Raw genomic sequence first — 21,483 nt, forward strand, 5'->3', positions numbered from 1 at the left:
AATCCGTTCAGTAGCATCAACTACCATTTCTGGACCTGTGATCTGACTATCCCCCAGCTCTGCCCAACAGAGAGGTGACCGGCATTTACGTCCGTACAATGCCTCGAATGGAGCGGCCTGAATGCTGGTGTGGTAACTGTTATTGTACGAAAACTCAACTAAGGGAAGATGTTTTTCCCAGTTGTTGCCGAAATCGATAACACACGCCCGAAGCAGGTCTTCTAGGGTCTGAATCGTGCGCTCAGACTGCCCATCCGTCTGAGGGTGGTAAGCTGTGCTCATGTCTAATCGAGAGCCAAAAGATTTGTGCATTGCTTGCCATAGTTCTGAAGTGAATCGTGCATCACGATCAGAGATAATAGAAGTTGGCACTCCGTGCCTCGAAACAACTTCCTTCAAGTAGACGTCTGCTAAGGTAGAGAACTTATCCGTTTCTTTGATAGCCAAGAAGTGAGCAGACTTAGTGAGTCGATCCACGATCACCCAAATAGTATCATTCCCACGCTAGGATCTATGCAGGCCAGTAACGAAATCCATGGAAATTTCTTCCCATTTCCACTGTGGTATCTTGGGTTGCTGAAGTAGGCCTGAGGGTTTCTGGTACTCCGTCTTGACTCTCGCACAGGTCAAACACTTGCCGACGTAAGTTGCTATGTGGGCCTTCATACTAGGCCACCAATATGTAGTTCTGAGATCGTGGTACATTTTATCCGAACCTGGATGTACCGAGTAGCGAGACTAGTGAGCTTCATCCATTACCAGCTCGCGTAAGTTGCCATAATGTGGAACCCAAATGCGTCCTGTTACATAGTAGGCGTCGTCTTCCCTTTGTTCTAATCGTTGCCTTGAGCCACGTAAGGCTTCAGCCCTTATGTTTTCTGGTTTCAATGCTTCTACCTGAGCATCTCGTATCTGTGCAGGAAGACTAGACTCAATAGTAAGTTGCAGTGCTCGCACGCGCCTAGGTAAAGTATCTTTCCAACTGAGAGCGTCATCCACAACATTGGCTTTGCCTGGATGGTACTTGATGGCGCATTCGTAATCGTTCAGTAGTTCAACCCATCGACGTTGACGCATGTTCAATTCCTACTGCTTGAAGATATGCTCGAGACTCCTGTGATCGGTGTAAATAGTGCACTTGGTACCGTACAGGTAGTGTCGCCATATCTTAAGCGCGAAAACAACAGCTCCCAGCTCTAAATCGTGCATCGTGTAGTTCCGTTCATGAACTTTAAGTTGCCGCGAAGCATAGGCAATGACTTTATCCCTTTGCATCAATACACAACCAAGACCCTGAATTGACGCGTCGCAATAGACCACAAAATCGTCTGTGCCCTCTGGCAATGAGAGAATAGGTGCGCTGCAGAGCCTATCCTTTAGGTATTGAAAAGCTGTTTCTTGTGTATTACCCCAACGATAGGTAACACTTTTCTGTGTCAGCAATGTAAGCAGCTGTGCGATCTTGGAGAAGTCTTTAATGAATCGTCTGTAATAACCCGCCAAACCCAAGAATTGGCGTATTTCCGTTGGTGTACGCGGTGCAGGCCAGTTCCTGATCGAATCTACCTTGGATGGATCAACATGAATCCCATCCTTGTTTACCACATGGCCCAAAAAGTGATCTTCACGAAGCCAGAAGTCGCATTTTGAAAACTTAGCGTACAGTTGTTCCTTTCGAAGAAGTTCCAAGATAAGTCGTAAGTGCTGCTCGTGTTCCTCCTGACTCTTGGAGTAGATCAGAATGTCGTCGATAAAAACAATTACAAACTTGTATAGATAAGGCTTGCACACTCTGTTCATAAGATCCATGAAAACTGCAGGCGCGTTCGTTAGCCCGAATGGCATGACTAGAAACTCGTAGTGGCCGTAGCGAGTTCTGAATGCTGTCTTAGAGATGTCCTCATCCCGGAATCTCAGCTGATGGTAACCTGACCTTAGATCAATCTTGGAGTAGTAGCTCGACCCTTGCAACTGGTCGAATAAGTCATCAATACGTGGAAGAGGATAGCGGTTCTTCACTGTCACCTTGTTCAGTTCGCGGTAATCTATGCACATCCGGAAGGTACCGTCCTTCTTTTTCACGAATAACACTGGAGCTCCCCAAGGCGAAGAGCTAGGACGAATAAAGCCCTTATCCAAGAGCTCTTGTAGCTGCTTAGACAGTTCTTCCAATTCAGTTGGAGCTAATCGATACGGTGCGCGGGCTATTGGTGCTGCTCCTGGAGCGAGTTTAATCTGGAATTCGACCTGGCGATGAGGGGGTAGACCAGGTAAATCTTCAGGAAACACTTGAGGAAAATCACGTACAACTGGGATATCCTCTATTCTTTTCTCTTTGGTTGATGCATCAGTAAATAGTGCCAAAATGGCAGTGTGACCCTTTCGTAAACATTTCTGAGCCTTCAGGAAGGAGATGATGCCAACCACAGCACCACTCTTGTCGCCTTGAACTTCGAGAGGTTCTTTACCAGAACAGGGAATACGAATGATCTTCTCCTTACATAGGATCTGTGCTTGCTGTTTGGATAACCAGTCCATACCAATGACGATGTCGAAACTACCCAGAATTATAGGAATGAGGTCGATGGAGAAAGTCTGACCAGCGAGGATAAGATTACAACCCTGAACTATGTGTGTGGCCTCTAGAGTTTTACCGTTAGCTAACTCTACAACATGTTTGATGTTTAGGGGAGTTGGTGCACGTTTTAACATTTGGCTAACTTTTAGAGACACATAACTTGTATCCGCACCCGAATCAAACAATACAGTAACATAAAAGTCGTCAAGAAGAAACTTACCCATAACTACGTTGGGATCATTCCGGGCATCACCCTGCCCCAGCACAAATGCACGTCCCCTAGCTTCGTTGCCGTTGTTGGTCCCACCGTTGTTGTTTCCGTTGCCTTGGTTATTGTTGTTGTTGTTGTTGTTGTTGTTGTTCTGGTTTCGGTTTAACTGAGGGCAGTGTCTTTTGAAGTGACCTTCAGCGCCACAATGAAAACATCCTTTGTTGCCCTGTTGCCGATTCTGTGGTGTTTGCTGCTGCTGCTGATTCTGATTCGCAGGCCGCGGGCTCCTACAATCCTTGGCCTCATGACCCATCTTGAGGCACCTCTGACAGCGACCCTTGTTGCACTGGCCACTGTGGTGTCTGTTACAGTTGTTACACCTTGGGAGGTTCCCTCGATAACCACCCTGCCTGTGACTGCCCGAAGATTGCTGACTAGGGCTCTGATAGTTGTCACTCTTTCGTTGCTGCACCTGAGACTGAACTGAAGCTGAACCTTTGCTGGAATCCCCCTCCCATTTTCTCTTGTTGTCACTGGGGGTAGCAGGAGTAGCAGAAGTGGTAACGGTAGCAGTAGCGCTGATGCGCTTAGGTAGCCTGTCTTGTTCCACTGCCTGATCCGTAAGGCGATGAGCAAGGCGCTGAATATCCTGGATGTTAGCAAGGTTGGCCGATGTTACGTGGCTTTGAATTTCAGGTGCTAACCCCTTGAGATACAACTCAGTGCGTCTGATAGGAGGGTCCACCATAGTTGGACACAGAACGGCCAGCTCGTTTGACCTTTTAGTATATGCCTCGATTTCCAACCCAGTCATCTTCAAATGAAAGAACTCCACTTCTAACTTGTGGATGTCGTTGCGTGTGCAGTATTCCCGTTTAATCAGCTCCTTGAAATCATTCCAAGGAGTGGCGTTGGCAGCTGCCAATCCTAAAAGTTGGACTTGCGAATTCCACCAAGTCAGCGCGATTCCTTCCAGTGTGCCAGTGGCGTACTTCACCCTGCAAGCCTCAGGGCATTCACACATTTCAAACACAGACTCGAGCTTTTCAAACCAATGGAGGAGTCCCACTACTCCCTCCATGCCACTGAACGTGCTTGGACGACAGTCCATGAAATTCTTGAAAGTGCAAACAAGTGGCTGAGCGTGTTGACCTGTTGTGTATATAAGAGCAGGACAAGGTTAAACACAAGAGTTGGTTTAGGAATGTAGGATCTAAAGATCCTAGTGTGAGTTACGACTACAGGGTATACCTCCTGCTTGTGCGGCTGCAAGTGCCGCAGCAACTTGTTCGTTGATAAGAGCCGTCAACTGGGCTTGAGTCAAGTTAATACGTCCGACCATGATCTTCATAGCAAATGTAACATAAGTAAGAGAGGTTCGCGAATAGTGCGATGACAGAAGAGAGTAAGCACACAAGTGTTCTCAAGCAATAACGAATAGTAGGCAATGTAATCTAAGCATACCACGAGCAAAGTTCTATGTAATTCTAGCATGTAGGAAATAAACATAAACCTTATTACCTAGGATGTTGAGTCTTGCACGTGGAGCGAGGCCTCGTTGTGGATCGTTGAGCACTGTACTGGTTATAGTCTGGTTTTAATAAAAACGTTTCCCCTTAATAAAACCGAGTTCTCTAAAACCAATGGCTCTGATACCAATCTGTCACACCCCCAAAATCCACATGCGGAGTACCACCGCTTGGGAGAGTGACTGACCAGGATCAAGCCACCAATCATATAGAACAATGTAAATAGTAAAAGTAAATGTGATTTAACCAAACCAATCCATATGATAGGTGTTCAAAACATAAGTATAAGTTCAATGTTTAGCGGAAGCATATGAGTAAAAGCCCAACATAAATAAAGTATGTAATGTCATAATGTTTAATCAAAGCATTCACGATCCTTATCCACAACGACCGCGCCTCCCGGTGCAAGCTCCATGTATACCTAACGACCTGCAAGGCATGTAACAGAGAGTCAACAACTAGTTGAGCGAGTTCACAGTAAGTAAGTTCGTGATAGTAAGTTTGTTTCGCAACATGTGGCTCCACTAGGCCGATAGTATGTTCTATTAGTGGGGGCTTCCCACGTTTGCATATACACTAGATTATTTGTAACCATAAGTGTTCTTCTTAACCTGAGAACAGTAGTACGTACAAGGTTTACGTAGGTTTTATGTAAGTGTCCTTCACAAACCGAGGACTGTGGAATGCGGGGGTTTACGTAGGTTTTACATAAGTGCCTGACACAACCCGAGACAGTAGTGAGTATAAATTTACGTAGGTTTTACGTAATTGTCCTTCGCAACCTGAGGACAGTGGTGAGTACAAGTATACGTAGGTTTTACGTATGTATCCTGCGCATCCGAGGACGATGGTAGATAGTCTAGTAACAGTGTAAGTACAAATCTAATCCTTCAATCCCATCCCCAATCCCGGGAATCCCATGCCTTGGTAAGAGTGTGAACTCACCTTGGTTTGCTCGGTATGTTATTGCTTCTAGTGTTAATTAATGGTTAGGTCCGTTACACACGACCTAAGGTACATTACACATAACTCAATGTAAGTGTTTACGTTCAATTAGGGTTTACAATTCTTTGATGTCCAAACAACCGTGTTCCGTGTGATAATCGTGTACAGAATAACATGACATAGAGTGTTCATACATACAGTATCATACAGTCATATACAGTAGCATACAGTAGCACGTTGTAATATACCGAAACATACAGTAGGCTCTACACTGGTGTTTGCAATAAACTCAGACACTTATATATGTATGAAATTCGAACTACACATCACCACAAAACTTGGACAAGGAAATATAAATGAAACTCAGACCCTACTAGCATTAACAAAGTCGGATCAAGTGTCATGTTACAAAAACTCGGACCAAATCATTCCCCACTTAAAACTTCGGACCAAACACTCCCCTTGTGAAGAATTCGGACCAACCAAGCATCATTTATAAAAGTTCGGACCATGTAGCAATCGAAAGTCGGACCTAGACATCCTTGATAAAGTCGGACTAGGCACACCCTATCTAAAACTCGGACTAGGCTATAAAATTCGGACCCATGCATTCCTTAATCAAAAATTCAGACCCCCCTACCTTAGTCACAAAACTCGGACCATTACATGTTAAACAATATTCGGACCTTCACAAGTTAAACAAAAATTCGGACCTTTACTCTCATGTATAAAGTTCGGACCTCATATGTTCAATCAAAGAGTTCGGACCTTATATTACATGATCAAAAATTCGGACTATACTCATTGCAAAACTCAGATCATTTAACATTTATAAAACTGAGATCATATCATTCAATCAAAGCTCGAACTTTGTGACTTCACAAAACCCTGACACAATCTCCGGACTAACAATCAATCATACGTGAATTCCAAAACCATTTCACAGAATCAATGGAACAGTTACACTTACGATCAAGAAACCCTAATTTCATACATTTGCATTGCAGTAATCTAATCAAAAATCAACCATCTCTATCATATCAGGCATCTTAGCATCAGACAAATGATTACACAACTAATCATAACCATTTCACAATAATCAGAATTGATCAATAAACACAGAACCATCATATGAAGAACTAGGGTTTTTGCATGAATCAAACAATCAATGATTAACAACAAATAACCGTTAAACGTTTACCTTAGATTGATTCTAGATGAAGAGAGGGATCAAGAGTGATGATTGAGAGCTTGTGCCAATGATGAAGAAGATGATTGTAGGAGAGGAGAGGAGGATGTGAAAGTACGTATGTTGATTTTGTGAGATGATTAGTGAAGGAGATTAGGGTTAAGAGTTGTTAAGATTCCACTATCTACTCTACTCACCCCTAAGTATCATCTTTTCCATAAAACACACCCATCACAATATAATTTACAGTTTCATCACCAAGTTCATGTATTTGTCAAATCTTTCGTAAATAACACATAACCATGCACAATCACAATATACTTTATCGAACCAAAACGTATACAGTTACAAAGCAAACCAATTGTGCAAGTAAACAACTAAACAAACAGTGAACGTGCAATAAATGCGAAAGTGGAATCTCGAAAAGTCGAGTTGTCACAGTATTTGTCGCCATAGGTGCGGTGATAAGTGAAACATTAAATTTTTTAGTAGTTAAACATTTAATCAAAATCTATAGTACACGTTACAGTAAAATAAAATAAAATAATTAAATTTGACAAAAAAGTTTAATAATATCATGTTGCTTTCAGATTCGGAGCTTTCTTAGAAACTTAAGATCGGTGATTATCATAGACGCGACCCACTTGAAAGGTGAGTTTAAAGGAACAATGTTTTTGGTTGTTGGCATGGACGCAAACAATTAGATATTGCCTATTGGTTACGGCGTTGGTAAATCTGAAGACGGTAACTCGTGGCCCTGGTTCCTTTCAAAACTCAAAGATTATATTGGCGAGCATCAAGATTTGGCGATCATTTCTGATCGCGCAAATTCTATACAATTAGCCATACGACACGTGTTTCCACAAGCCATTCATGGCTTGTGTTGTCGTCATTTGATGGTCAGCCTTCGTTTACCGTGAAACCAAAAAAAGGAACACGTGTCTCTTTGGTGGAACACTTGTAAATCTTACAGGATGTCCGATTTTGAAGAATCGTTCAACGCGCTATGTGCCGTAGTTCCAAGAATATGGAACATTCATCTAAATATTGGGATTCACAAATGGTCAAGAGCACATTGTCCTAGCAAAATATCTCATTATATGACATCTAATAGCGCTGAGTCTATGAACGCTTTATCTAAACATCCCAAGAAAATGCCAATAAGGCAACTTATAGAATTATTCTGTTAATTTGTCCAAAATGGTTTTATGATCACCGGAACCAGGGAATCTAGGGCAAACGCTTGCTTATAGAGTGGGCTGAGTTCAAAAGAAAAATGATAACTCTAGGTCATGGATGGTTGTTGGCATTGGTGTTAACAGTTTTGACATTGAAGACGATGGAAAGAAAGGTTCAGTTGAATTCTTTAATGGAACATGCAGTTGTCGGGTTTGGCAAGTATCTGGTTTACCTTATAGGCCTGTTATTGCAGTATCTAGATTTTTAGGTGAAACTGACTGTGGTCATTATGCGATGTCATGTTATAGTAACGAAGTTTATAAATCCACGTATGCAGAACAGATAAATCCACTCCCTCATAAAATAGAGTGGGAAATACCCGATGGACTGGTTGAGCTGCAACCACCGAATATTACCAAACGACAAGCTGGTTGTCCTAATGAAAACAAACAAATCCTATCGCGAGGAGAGGAACCCACTCCCATATACTGCAGTCGGTGCAAAACGTATGGGCATCGTTGTGAAAGATGTTCACAATCGACCAAAGCTAGAGTTCTTCCCAATGCTTCTTTAGGACACAATCAGCACCCGTACAAGTAGAACTAAAAGAATTTCAGGATTACGTATTTCAAAATACCTTCCCCTCGTACAATTTGTGGGACTTTTAAAATCTTTTGTAATTTAGGCATATATATACTTAATCTAATTTGTTAATATCATGCATATTATTGTAAACAAGTTTAAGCATTATTTATCAAATCAATTATTAGCTGGTGTGAAACGTGCAGCATAGAGTTGATCTGCCATAAATCGTTTGTATCTCATACAGGCATCTTCCCTGTGTGCTTCCTGCCAGACTAGTGAACTGTTTTGCACAAGATTTTGCAATGACATACATACTATCACCCCCGAATCTCGACCAACACAATGATTGGAGGTAGGCCAGACAACATCCCCGGTGTAATCCAACGCATCAGCCTCGCTTAGTCCAGGGTTTTTACAATATTGTATACGTCCTTGAAGTCATAAGAACACCCTCTCGAATTCTACAAGAGCTTGGAGTATCTTTTTGTGAACGCAGAATCGTTCCCCGCAATTAAGTGCATCACAAACATAGGTAAAATATACAGTAATATTTAGTGACTACGTATCTATCTTTAGGATGTTCCAGATTTCTTTGTCTTATGATAGTGGTATGTAAACATGAAAAGCATTTAAGGTTGAAACAATATGGCTAATTATATCACGGGACTTGTTACATTAGAAAAAAAAAAGTACTTTTACAGTATCCACTTCCCAAAAGGCAGGGTATGCTCCTACAGCACCAGTCGCATATCCATAAGCATCCTGATCCTGTTCAGTAAGAAGGTTTAAAAAAATTGGCGGGAGAATGGTCCAATTAAAACTATTTCATGAAGATGTCGCTCAACGAATTTGAGTCTCCCTTAATTTTATCAGCTTGTTACAGCATTCATGAACATGCTGTCAATTTTTTTAAAATAATCAAATTTTGAAAATAAAAATAATAAAAATAATCAATTCTTTAAAATAATCAAAATATCGTTTCTTGCATAAATCCATTTCCACAATAACCTAGAAGTCCACCCCACTACTCTCTGTCTTGCGGCGTTTGCCCCATATAATCTGAATAGCAAAATGGACTATCACTGTCGTAGTAGAATTCAAGAACATTTTGCGACCAATCAACAGGTTGGTCATTCTTATTAAGCTAAACTGTGTTTTGTACTAAATTTGTAATCCTTGATCGACAACTTCCTGTTGACGACATTATTGTGGTATAAGGAAATGGCCACCAATGGCCCACATACATAGACCTCTGAAAATATCCACCTACTTCCTCCATGTATAAATAATATTTTTAATTATTTTTAAGAATTTTTTTAATTAATTTTTTAAACTAAATACAAAATATCCACCTACTTCTTTCATATATAAATACCCCTATATATCTCATTCCTACCAAATTTCATTCTACATTCCCTCCTTCATTCTTACCAAAGAAAATTTCAACCACAACGTGGTCAGAAACGGAAGACCATGCAGTTGCATTGTCTTATGTCTTAATGTGGAAATCGGGGTTGTATAGTAGCATGGATGATCCATTCTGGAACAGTGTTTTCAATAAGTTTTGTATCCACATTGGTTAAACTAGTCAAAGCATGCAAGAAGTGAGGACCCATTGTTCGTTCCTCTAGTAAAAATGTTCAATGTTTAATGAAAAGTATAATACTATGGAGAACCCCAACAACGAGCTTTCTATAAATGAAGTAATTAGGATGCCATGCTTCAGTACGTATTTATGTACGAGGACTTCGAATACCTCTCTGTTTGGCAAATTATCAAGTTTCATCTATAAGTGTTAAGTTATTGTCTAAGTTGTATGTTTTGTTAAGTTATTGTCTACGTTGAGTATTTCCTACTGTGTAATAGTTAAGTTATATATTTTTAGTTTCCATGTTGTATGTTTTATCGATTACTAAGAAATCTTGGTTTGTTTAAAATCAGTGTTTTCGATCATAAACAGCATGGCTGGGCAGTTTTAAAGCCCAAAAACAGCGGTCCGTAGCACGGCCCATTGGACCTTTTTTCATCGACCCAAACGTGTTGTAAGGACCTGCAATAATGTCCCAAAATGACTCGTAAGTAGAAACCCGGAGACCTAAACACTAATTCATACCAAAAAACCAAGAAATATGAATTTCCTGGCCGCTCGCTGTGACACCTGTGCCTCTGCGACCATCAAACAAATACCAAATTTATGAAATATTGTGTTTCATACTTGGGATTTGTAAAAAATATGTGTATCGTTTGCACATATCAATTCATGTTCGATTTCAAGCTTTAAATCGCTTTTTGGAAGGTTATAGGCGCACTGATGTGTAAATATAACCAGTTTAATGCAACGAACACTCTGGAATAGTCCAATAGGCTTAACGTACCTTAAATAACCTTTACATAACTTAGAAATAAGTTTTGGAGGGTTTGGTGTGGCGAAATCATGTTTATTCGCTTACAGGGACTAATTTCGACCAACTGCGAAAGTATGCTGATTTGTACTGTAACGAACATTCCAGAACTTGATCATAAGTTAAATATGCCCTAAATATCCTTTACGTAGCATAGAAATAGGCTTTGAGGTGTTTGGTGCGCAAAAATAAACTTATTTGATCAACAGGGACAAAAAGCGTCAAAAAGTGCATAAGTTTGCATTTTCGCGCATATTTTACATTCTGAATATATCTGGACATCCAAAAATTTATGTAATCATTAAAATATTTTATTTTAGTGATTGGCATCATAAATTTCTATTCGTCGCTTAATTTGGATCGTTTTTGCGTTCGTTACGACTTCCGTCGTAATTAACCGAGCAACGCAACCATACGACCAAACTAACCAACATCCGAGATGTTTTTGAGCATATTTTAAGTTCCCTATACTTTAACATCATTTTAGAGCTTTTAAATGGGGTTAACAGGGCTTAAAGGTGCTAAAAATCAAGTCTTACAAGTGCAGGGACCATTTTTGAAATTTCGGACCAGATTCAATGAACCTAGTCCAATTTTGAAGTGTTGATGGTTATAATGGCTGATTTTGGATGCTATGGGCTCAAATTTGTTGGTTTTAAACATTCCCATGGTTTTGAAAACCATGAGCCCAAGTGGAAGGCCAAGATCAAAGCACGAAATGCGAGGAACGATCCTAACGGTTTACCGAATCCTATATAAACCCATGCCTTCACTTCATTTCAACTCACACTTTGGCTCAATCATCTCTAAGTTGAAGTTATTACTACATACCTGAGTTGTAAGTCTCTTTGTAAGTCACAATGGTTTTAGTCCTGTGTGTCTAAACCAACTGATTACCACGTTGATTAGGCGTAGTGACGAGTCGTAGTTTCGGACAAAATGCGTATTCATGCGTATTTTGTAACCAAACTACTCTTGGGTATCAAAAGCCTTTGTTTTGATATCAAAACCTTTTTTCTAACTTAACTAAACATGTTTTAACATGTTTATCTCGTCACTTTTAGTATAGTGCTTGTATAGAGTCGTAAGTCAAGCGGTTTTATCAACCACTTAGACTTTCAAACTAAACCCGTTTGGTCGATCATTAGGATCCGACCAAGCATGTTTAGTGACCGTAGTTGTATAAGGAATAACCTTCCATGGTTATACCTTATGGTCACTTCGTTTAGTTACTTGTATGATAGGTAGTTTATATGCCTTAGGAAAATGACCAAAATGCCTTTTTTACGCATAAATTCATTTTAAGCATATGTAACCAAAATTTTTATATCTAAACTAATTAGGTAACATTATTAGACCTGTTAAGGCGTATAATACTTGTCATAGGACTAGTTAGGCGGTCCGAGCGCGTTTTACGCAAACGACGCGTTAATGTAGCGTAAGCTACCTAAACGGGTCGTAATGGATCGTAAGCACTTAGGTTAGGTTTCGATTTAGTATGTAGGCTTTGTTAAACCATATCATATGAGTTCCAATACTCATTCGGTTTACGAAACCTCATCCTATCCGAGCCTCCGATTTAGGTCCGGTTTATTTACGTAGTTACTTATATTAGGTGCCGATTGATTTCCGTGATCCCTCTAGCTTTGCTTGGTAGCTATTCAAGACTTCTAAGCGTTCTCATGTGAGTACACAGTCCCCTCTTTTACTGTTTTCAACTGTTTTGGGGTGGAACACATGTGCCTACTTGTTACTTTCATGCTTTCCATATTTTCATATCATATACTTGCTATGTTCATTAGTACACTATTAGTACATGATTTCATTATGTTTTGCTATGTATGTTCACTTAACATGCTAGCCCATTGTTTTACATTTTGAACTGTTCGAACCATTTGTAACCATCTGATGTATGTGAACCATTGGTAATCATTTGATATATGTGAACCATTTGATTGATGTGAACCATTTGTAATCATTTGATATATGTGAACCATTTGTAACCATTTGATATATGTGAACCATTTGTAACCATTTGATATATGTGAACCATTTGTAACTGTTTGAACCGTTGGGTTAGGGAAGTGATTAGGTAACGGGGCAGGTGTAATGTGTTAAAAGCATGGTGGATACGCCGCTGGTACTTCCTATATATAAGTGCATTTAACACATTATATATCGTTGTGTTATCTAGATCACTTGGGCAAACGATTTTGAAACGATGTCACACAATGATGTTTTCTGAATAATATAACCATACAAGTTTTATTAACGAGTTTCTACGAGATGTTTTACAATTTGATTTAATAAAACACATGTTTCGGAGTTAAGAATCATGGCTACGAGATTTTATAAATCATATCCAACTTGATTTGAGTTGGTTAATTATGTCGCAATACTATACTTTCAAAATAAGGTTTTTAAATAAGTATTGTAACATGTAAAACAAGCCATGAATCTGACACTCATATAAAACCTATGTACTCGCCGGCATTTTTATGCTGACGTATTTTCACATGTGTTTCAGGTACCATAGTTGATGATGTTTGATGTTGATATTTGTGTACGCACACATAGGAAAGGACGAGGCCTTAGTGACTTAATAACAATGGAAGTCTATTTGTTCATGTTTTGTTTCTAATTCCAATGTAATGTAATACATTTAATTCAATAAAACGAAACTGTTTAATCAATGGTTGTGTAACAGTGATTCTGTTACAACACTCCCTGACGTTTCCGCCACGTTTTGTTGTTTTACGTGGTCGGGGTGTGACAGAATAGTTGGTATCAGAGCCAATGGTTATAGGGAATTAGGTTATTAGTAATGCTTTGACCTAGACTATAACCTTCCTAGGACCCTAACGCGAGTTTACTTGCGATTAATCATAAAACAATACCGTTGCCTATCTTTAGGCAGCAACCACAATAAGAACACAAAATTCGAATCTGCTTTGAAAACTAGTCATCTGTTCTAGGATGATTTATTATAAGATTTCGAACCTTCAATGTTTTCAAATTCTCGTCAAAGTTTAGGGCTACATAATGTGAACACGTGCAAACTGGAAGGGTGGGTGCCTGTACCCTGAGCTTTCTGTCTAAGGCTAGAGTGTTCGTACAAATCCGCAATATCGGACCAGTCAGTCTTACCTGGGAACTCTTGGGGTGAGTGTCCACTTATAGGCGAGCATGTCTTCGTGATACATTATGAGGACCTATTTACTTTGATTCAGCCTTTGTGTGTCGTTTGTTTGCTTCGTGGTTCAAACAAATGACCATCACCCATGATTTTTGGTCGGTAATTGTAACATCCTATTCTTACCCAATGCCATTTCAATTGTTTTCTCTCTTGTTTCCCCTTTTTAGAATGCCTCCATGACGCGAAAATCAGGTACCTTTTGAAGAGCTGGCAGCTGTCATTACGCAGCAAATGACTGCTGCAATCCCGAACATCTTTGCTCAATGTAACCAAGCTCTCAACAACAATAATGCCCCTGGCAACTTCAAGACGTTCAACTCGGCTAAGCCATCAAAGTTTTCTGGTTCTCAAGGAGCGACTGCACTTCTGCAACGGTTCGAGAGTCTAGAGAGCACCTTCAGGCATGTTCAATGCCTAAATGAGCGAAAGGTAGAATTCGCATCTAGTGTCTTTGAGAAACGAGCTTTGACATGGTGGAATGGTGTGATGAGAGATAGGGGTGCCGATGTGGCACTGGCTCAAACGTAGGAAGAGCTTCGAGCTCTAATGATGAAGGACTTCTGTCCTCGTCACGAGATCAGGGCCTTGGAAAGGGAATTCGACGATCTTAAGCAAGATAGCGGTGAGCATCGAGCCTACACAGATCGTTATGAGGAGTTAAGTCTGTTATGCCCAAATATGGTTACGCCTTTGGATAAGGCAATCGAAAAGTACATTGATGGCCTCCCTCACCCAGTACAAGACATTGTGACTGGTAGTAAGCCCACTATAGTTAGGCAGGCCATTGAGCTATCTGCTACCTTGACTGAATCTCAAATCAGGAAAGGTAAACTTTTCCGAAAAGGTGATAAGAAACCAATCGAGGAATCGAAACCCAAAGAAGAACAGACTGGATCCTCCAAGAAGTCAAAGAAGCGAAAAGCTTCCAAGAACTTCGCCGTGGTTGCTCACAATGATCAAGCTGCCCCCAACTAACCAGCTCAACCCCCTTCTAGCAAGCCATACAACGGAACTGCACCCTTGTGCAACCAATGTAACCTTCATCATCTTGCTAGTGTGAAGTGCCGCAAATTCCAAATTTGTGGACTTATAGGTCATACAACAAGAGTTTGCCGAGCTGCAGTTGCACCAAATCAAGCTGACAACCATCCTGCTCAAGCTTGTTTTCCACCAGGTTCTTGCTACAACTGTGGCGAGATGGGTCATTTCCGAAGAAATTGCCCAAAGCTTGCTAATACAAATCTAGCACAGGGATGAGCATCTGACCGACTAGAAGACAACACCGTTTAGAAATAATCACGTCTTATGTATTATTTTCTTTTGTTGTCAAGGTCCATAAAACAGTTGTCATCGTTGTTTATAAATAAACCTTTTATTTACATTGCAATGTATTTATGTGGTTGCATGTATAAACAACATATCCCCTACAATACCGACAATCAGGGAATCGTATTCCTTAAAGAACAGACTACCCCCAAAGTTCTTCCACCTTATGATCTCTTGCGTTTTCCACGAAAATCCTAAGTACCTGTTTCTTCCAAGGAAACGAAGTACAAGGCACAAGTTACAACTCTGAACGAATACCCAAAGTACCACTATAAATCCTTAATAAGGTAGCTAAGGGTATTTCTTTAAATCCTAAAATTGTTAGGTACCTTAATTCGAATATTACGTTTCTTTGAAAACAAAATCGAATTTTTGGAAGATCATCCTATCTTCATAGATAGATTCTTGAAAATGATTAAAGTGCCAAATGAAATGTGACAACCCTCATAATTACAGGTATCCGTACGATTAATCAATATTAAATTTGTGCTTAATGACTGTGCTTAATTACAACTGATGATATAAACTGCTTTATGATTTCTGTATCATACATACATGTGCATCACATTTCATACTGTCACACCATTTATTACATACAAACTTTAGTGACATACATGATGCACAAAGCACAGTTAGCATAGTTAGCGGATAACTCAGAAATATACTGACAGTGCCAGTACATAGACAGACAATGTTTTGAGGCCTAGTATGAGCCACAGACAAGGTACTACACTAGTATGGAGTGTAGGGAAGTAAGGACCATAAAACTGCGTCACTAGGTGATAGTTTAGGTGTCGGAAAGTGCCTAAAACCCACTCTAAGTGCAGAACTCTGCATTAATCATCAAAATTAAGCATTTTAACATGCTAGTAACATGCAAAAATATGGCAAAATGGGCATGTATGCTTTCCTAAGTGTTGATGCGTGCAATGTCTGTTGACTTAGTCTGCATTAGGTCTTAGGTCGAATTAGGTCAACATAGGGTCTTGATATTCAAAATCATGTAATATGTTGATAGATCCGCTTTTATGTACACATAAGTTAGATGTGGTCCGCTTATTTGTCATGTAACAGGTTCGCTTATGTGGTAATTAGGTAGGTTCGCTTATACGGCATGTCCGTATAAGCGAAAGTACAGGCACTATATATAGGACACATAAGCGAAACTCACTTGTCACTTGAACCTTGGAGCGGATCTCTCTCATTGCTTTTGTTACTGAAACTCTGTCAAATTTACATTAGAAAGCAATAAAAAGAAAGGAATTGAATAGGAAAGCTGTTGTAACTTCATTTACGTTGATTTCGCCTTCGTACGTGAAGACGAACGTTCTCTACTGACTATTCAAGGTCGGAACACGGTCCAACAAGTGGTATCAGAGCTCAGGACGAGGAGTTCATACTACTACAGCTTGATTCTACCAAATTCTCTCATTTCTACTCACTTTCTCATACTTTTTCAGTTTGAACTGGTTTCTACGGTTGAAATGGCCTGAATTTTGACTATAACGTGTGAAATGCAGTAATAACAAACCCTAGAAAGTTTCAAGTTAAAATTCGGACTAAAACATGGTGAAAACTGGTTAGAACTAGGTTCCGCTTATACGGACATCGAAGGTTCCGCTTGAAAGACCTAGTTTTGCTTGAAGGTTTCGCTTGAAATACAATAGTTCCACTCGAACGAACAAATTAGGTTCGCTTGAACGGAGAATTTTTACTTCCGCTTATCCGGACTGAGTAGATCCGCTTGAACGAACCGTGTAGTTCCGCTTGAACAGACAATTTTTACTTCCGCTTATCCGGACTGAGTAGCTCCGCTTGAACGAACCTTGTAGTTCCACTTGAACAAACACTTTGATACTTCCGCTTGAACGGACACTTACATGGTCCGCTTGAATAGACATTTACTTGGTTCTCTTATACGGACATTGGAGTTCCGCTTATTTGACACTTATCAGTTTCGCTTGTTTGTCATAATTGCTGATAGTTTCGCTTATCAGACATCATTTTCTAAAATTTCGAAAATTTGTCTAAGTGTTTGCTGATTTTGCAGGTACATTCAAAATGGATGATATTTTCTTGAACCCGTTCAGCGACATGTACGCATTCACGGGAATTTTCGGAAACAATGATACTTCATCAAGCAAAGAAAATGAGAATCCGCCGAAAGAAAAGAAAAAGGAAGCTTGGGAATCGGAAAGTGCCTTCGGAACATTCAATAAACCCCCAAAGCTTATGGCTATCGAGGAGTACAGTCGGTGGTCTAGAAAGTTTGAAGATTGGCTGATGGCTTTCGCATTTCCCAGCTGGAAAAGTTTGAAGAACGGTTATGCCAATGGAAACAAAAATGGTGAAGCGTTAAGATCGGCTGAAGAGATTGATGCATTTGTTGCCGAGCAAAAGTGTGTGGCTTTGTTATTTCAGTCGGTTCGGGAGGACATAATCTCTTTGATCGATTATTCAAATGCAAAAGATCTTTGGCAAAAGCTAGAAAAGAAATGTCTAGGAAGTACTGAAATTGTAAAAAGTAAAAAGAAACTTCTTAGGAAAGAGTTTGATATGTTTGGTTGTCTCAAGAATGAGTTAGTTTGTAAAATGATAGAAAGGTTCGGTCATCTGAAGTTGGAATTAGCAAGACATGAAATCAAATATTCTGATGAAGAACTTGTTGACAAACTGTTCGATTCATTACCAGACGCGATGGATTGGAGATATTATGCGCTGATGTTGAAGAACACTATTGCTCCTGAAAATTTGAAACCAGATTTGGTGATTGAAAGACTTGAAAGTCGCGAACTGGAACTGAAGAAGACATACAAAGTCAATCACTCATCTTACCAGCAGAATTTGGATCTATATTATCCGAAAAACATGATGCCAAAAGCAACTTCTCCAAAGACTGCATTTTCTGCTGAGAATGTGTCGACAGCAAGCAAAGAAAGTCAAAGCAATCAAAGCAGTGGAAGTCACAGTGGTTATCACAGTGGATCTTCATCATCTGCAAGTCATTCTGATGCGAAGTTTCAATGCAACATTGCAATAGATTTGAAGAATGCACAGAATTTTGATGAGGAGTCGGCTAAGCAGCAGATGGTCTTCTTGGCGTCGGTGTTGGAATCATACGAAGGGTTAGTAGCTGGAAAGATCGGTAACACAAACCTAACGAAAGAGGACTATGACCAAATAGATCCTGAAGAAATGGAACTGATCGATATTCGTTGGGCTATGGCAAGTGTTGTTCGTATAGCACAGCGGTTTATGGAAATAACTGGCAGGAAGACGATTGGTGGTCCATCTACTAAGCTGGGGTTCGATAAATCCAAGGTGACATGCTTCAAGTGTAAGCAGAAAGGTCACTTTAGATGAGAATGTAGAAATGCTTATGCTGATGAGTCGGAGAACCCTTTCAGAGATGATTACTACAAGAAGGCGATTTATCATCAAAATAAATCTGAGCCACCTAGATTAAAGCAGGCTGAAGATAACATAGACAAATCTAGAGCTCTTGCAGTGATTTACGATGATGAGGGGTATGACTGGAGTAAAGAAGTTTTACCGGAAGAAGATGCGGTTGGTTACGCATTCATGGCGAAAAACAATGAACCTATTCCGTGGAAAGATGATCGTACTGAAGAACAGAAGTATAGCTATAGGAAAATGATTGCTGAAAACAGAATCATTAGAATTTCTCGTATCTATCTGGAAGCTAGGAGAGCGAGAAGATGGGATCCGGATAGGGAGTGTTATCTTGATGAGTATGGAAATATTGCAATTGATGACAAAACGCTTGATATGGAAGCCATCATCAAGGAGATAAAAGAAGATGATGAGTATTGGCAACACAAATGGTGGGGAACTCCAACCGAGAAAATGAAAGAAGAAGAGAAAGAGAAAGAAGAGAAAGAGAAAAAGGAGAAAGAAGAGATCGAGAAAGCAAAGAAGATTGATACCGGCATTATCGATACAACGCAGGAGTTGATTGCAGAGAACCTGGGAAAAATGGCTGACAAAGTGCTAGCTGCTAAAGCACTTGAGGTAGACTCTAATTCCATGTCTGAGTCAAAAGGCCAGGTCAGTCCAAACTCGTCAACAAATGCGTCAGGTAAAAAGATCGAAGGAAATGCTGATTGCAAAAATTGCAACAAAGAATGCAAATTTTGTAACACTGTCACGTATCTCAACGGTGAGAAAGTTAAAGATGTGACAGCAAAGGTCAGAAGCGTTGAGAATCAGATTCTTGCGCGTGACAAAACAGTTAAAGCTTCAACTGAACGGATTAAAGAATTAACTGCTCAAATTGAAACTGATAAAATTGAACATGAAAAAGTTAAACGAGAAAATGAAAAGTTAATTCTTGAAAACCGTCAGATTTCTGAAAAATTTGAAAAACTCAAAAGCACAGTGAAAGATAGTGATGATCGAAATGGTAAAACTTTTAAAGAAAACGAACATTTAAAAGCAGTGCTGAGAGTAAAAGAAGAATCAATCAACAAACAACTGGATGAAATCGTTAACTTGGAACTTAAAGTTCAAGAGGCTGAAATTGAAAACGAGCGAATCCAGTTGAAGCTTAACAGCTATAGCTCCGCAAGCTTTGTGTTGCAGCACATTATTCCCAAAACCATCGGGAAAAACAAAGCTGGCGAAGATGTGTTTTCTGATGGAACCGGGGTGGGTTTTCATAGAGTTCCACCACCTGTTCTTGATAACTACACGAAAAAACAATCTAGGTTGGTTGAACTTGAGGAAGAAAGTGAAGTTAAACTTCCAGAGAACATTGATGTCACGTTCACATCTTCCAATGACGATAGTGTCCAAAATGATATTGTAAAAGGTGTTGTTGAAAATGTGCTTAAAACAGATAGTGACACTACTGAGGAAGATGGGTGTTTCTTGGACAAATACATTCCGAAACAAAAGTCCAAGAACAACTTAAATGATGAACCTACTCTTGTCATGTACAAGATGTCAGGATCGGATAAGTTGTTTTCGGATTCAGAGTTTCAGATTGAGAATGTAAACATGAACAAATTGACAAATGTTTTCAAATTGGTCGAAGTTGAGTTGTCAGCAGTGAACAATCTGAGTCAAAAGAAAAGTAAAATGAGGTTTGCGAAAGAAAAGGTTTACAACAAGAAATCTGTTAGTCCACCGCGTTTTCACAATGACAACAGAAACAACTGGTCGGGTGGTTATCAGGGGGGTAAGCCGTATCAAAAAAGAAATGTTCCAAACAAGAGGTTTGTCGAGAAGAAACAGTTTGTGAACAGTTCAAGTTCACTTGATGATGAAGAAAAAGAAATTTTTTCAAAATCAAACAAAGAGTTCTTTGAGAAAAGAGCTTCTCAGTCTCAGTCTGAAGGCACAAGTTGAGTGGCTGATACTCGAACTTGCTTTAGATGTAATCAAGTTGGTCACATTGCACGAAAGTGTACCAGTGTGAAGCCTAAGACTGAAACTGTGAAGACTCAATAGAAGAAAGTTGATATGAAGGGTAAAACACCAATCGTTGTTGAGAAAAAGAGTGTCAAAAATAAACCCGTAAAGAAGTTGGTAAGTAATAACGACAAATTTTACAAAAGGGTTGCATTATCTCAAAAAGTTTGGAAGCCAAAAATTGAGAAGAAAATTTCAACTTCTGAAGTGAAAAAGGATGAAGAATCAATCACGGTTGATTATGATGCAAATTTTCCACCTCTCACGGCTGAAAATTTCAAAATTCAAATTGCGAGAGTCAAGGTTACACCTATGGCTGATGAGGCCTGGGTGGACTCGATGTTTGACTAAGTAGTTTGAATTGTCGGAGCTTCCTGGATCGTGAAGCATGAATCGGCATCTTTCTTGAAGTTGTTTAAGTCAAAGTTTGTTATGTGCAGGATCTTCCAAAACTTGTATCTAGATGGATCATGGATAGTGGAGCTTCGAGACATATGACAGGGAAGACCGCGTTACTGTATGATGTGAGAAACATTAATGGTGGTTACGTAGGATTTGCTGGTAATCAAGGAGGAAAGATTATAGGTGAAGGAACGTTATCCAATGGGATCGTAACGTTTGAGAGAGTTAACTACATCGCTGAGCTGGAGAATAATCTGCTGAGTATCTCCCAGATCTGTGACAGGATGTATACTACTCATTTCACTGACAAAGAATGTTTGATCTTGAAACTGGGATTTGTGATACCTGAAGAATGGATCATCATGAGGGCACCAAGAGTCAATGATCTGTACGTGTTGGACATGAGCGTAGCTACTACAACCACGGGTCAGACTCATTGTTTCGTGTCTAGAGCAACTGAGAAAGAATCAAGATTGTGGCACCGAAAGATGGGGCATATACATCTTAG

The sequence above is a fragment of the Helianthus annuus genome, chromosome 11 (genome assembly GCF_002127325.2).
Source record: "Helianthus annuus cultivar XRQ/B chromosome 11, HanXRQr2.0-SUNRISE, whole genome shotgun sequence".
NCBI classification, from domain to species: Eukaryota; Viridiplantae; Streptophyta; class Magnoliopsida; order Asterales; family Asteraceae; genus Helianthus; species Helianthus annuus.